Genomic DNA, 1966 nt, shown 5'->3' with positions numbered 1-1966 from the left:
CCTCATTCTCAGCTGCTACAGCCTTTAAAGAAAACCTTTGACTGGTGGATCTAACAAAGATCAGATGTTGTCTCCTCTAGAACATCAACAGCTTAACGTTGTGGGCAGGACTCCTACCTGAGCAGGGAGACCCCAATGGATTTCTAGTCCTGATAGGGAGAGGGAGCCTCCTGGGTCACGGAGTGGGGAACCTGATAGGGAGTGGGAAGACCCGCCCATTGTGGGTGATTGACAGGGCAGGTTTGATCTATGTTTTCATTTTCAAAAGTAATTTTGAATATTTGTGGAAAGTTAGCCCACCTTGAACATGGAGAAGATGTCTTCTGATAGTGAATCGACTGTTGTCACATTTAAGGATCACTTGAGCTGATAAGATGAAGGCTACACAGGACCAGCTGGAGATGCCAGGGATTGAACCCAGGGCCTCATACATGCTCAGCATGCGCTCTACCACTGAGCTACACCCCCTCTGGTAGAGTCACTGTTTAACTGATGCAGGAACACAAACACAGACACAACATTTATTTTCTTCATTTTAGGGATGTCTGTGTAGGTTCTCATTCATCCAGGTCATCGTAGATCGAAGCGAAGTAAAATCTGGTCAAATGGACGTAAGTTTATCTTGAAGACGTTTCACCTCTCATCCGAGAGGCTTCTTCAGTTCTAGTGAAGAGTGTGGAAACTCCAGCTTATAAACCTATGTGGGAGTGGTCAGTGCTATTGTGGTGGAAACGACCCTCCCGAGACTCACCTGGCCTCCCCAAACGACAGTCGTTGTGCGGTGTCAGGGAGTTTCACCGACCACTCAGATGCTAATGGACTGTGCTGGCAGCAGCAACTCAGTCGCGTTTTAAGGTCTCATATGTGTGAATGTCACTGAGAAGAGAACTGATCTTGTCCTGGTAGTCAGTTGTGTCAAGGACCACCATGCATCTTCCTTTGTCAGCCGGAAGGATGGTGATGTTCTCATCTTTGCTCAGTGCATTCAAGGCCTTCCTTTCCTGGACCGAGAGGTTGGCAGAGGGGACCTTCGCTTCGGAGAGGGCCGCTGTGACCTTGAGTCGTAGTTCATCTGCTTTTGTGGTGGAGAGGTTGTTCTTCTTGATGGCGGATTCTGTGGCAGTGATGAGGTCCACCGTCGGGAGATGTTTCGGGGTGACAGCAAAGTTCATTCCTTTGGCAAGGACGCGTTTCTCAGGACTGGTGAGCTCCCTGTTGGATAAGTTCCTTATCCACCTGTCCTGTGAGTCCGCTGGGGTTGGGCCTTCTGCTTCTCGTTCCCGGTCGAGGCGAGACTGGAGGCGAGCGAATGTCCTTTTCTGCCTCTCCTTGCTCTTCTGATGTTGAGATAGTTGGGCTGTCCCAACGAAGGAGGTGACCTTGTCCAAGATGGCGGGTGGCAAAAATGGCGATAACTCTTGATTAAGGTGATCTAGCTTGGTCTTTAGTCCCTCGATGGTGAAATGGACCTGTCTCACTCTCTCGTTGAGAAGCTGATTTTGTGCCCGTTCCAAAATCTTGCTGGCCCTGTGGCCCCTCACGGTGGATCCTAGTAGTAGGCTAGTGGGAATGAGGTTGTGTTGGCGGCATCGGAGGTTGGAACGTAGATGGTTCCTGTAGTCTGCGATTTTCCTTGCAGTCCTTTCACATTCCCGCACCACACTAAGGATGTCCTTCCCATAGTGTTCGGCAAGATGTCTGTGTAGGTTCTCATTCATCCAGGTCATCGTAGATCGAAGCGAAGTAAAATCTGGTCAACTGGACGTAACTGAGCCTGTGATCTCAAAGGCTCTGTGATCTCTGTCATTTCACTGTGATGTCAGCCCTCACAGTCTGAAGGCGTGTTCATATCAATCGTGACACAAATTTTCGTGCAACAAGTTCACATGTAAAGTCCATGTAGAGAGCTGAACTGGTGTGTGTACTCGCCGGCAACGTGAGTGACGCGTATTCATGCATTTGAAAG

General features: G+C 49.3%; 1 non-coding gene across 1 annotated transcript; it reads right to left on the bottom strand.

The window, feature by feature from the left end:
- Positions 1–396: 396 nt before the first annotated feature.
- trnaa-agc (transfer RNA alanine (anticodon AGC)) lies at positions 397–468 on the bottom strand. Its single transcript has one exon. It is a non-coding gene; the product is annotated as a tRNA-Ala (tRNA).
- Positions 469–1966: the final 1498 nt, after the last annotated feature.

This window comes from Aulostomus chinensis, chromosome 1 (assembly GCF_037954235.1).
Source record: "Aulostomus chinensis isolate RoL2024-O1b breed Wild chromosome 1, RoL_Achi_v1.0, whole genome shotgun sequence".
NCBI classification, from domain to species: Eukaryota; Metazoa; Chordata; class Actinopteri; order Syngnathiformes; family Aulostomidae; genus Aulostomus; species Aulostomus chinensis.
Note: the sequence above shows the minus strand (reverse complement) of the source record. Positions and strands in the feature narration are given on the sequence as shown.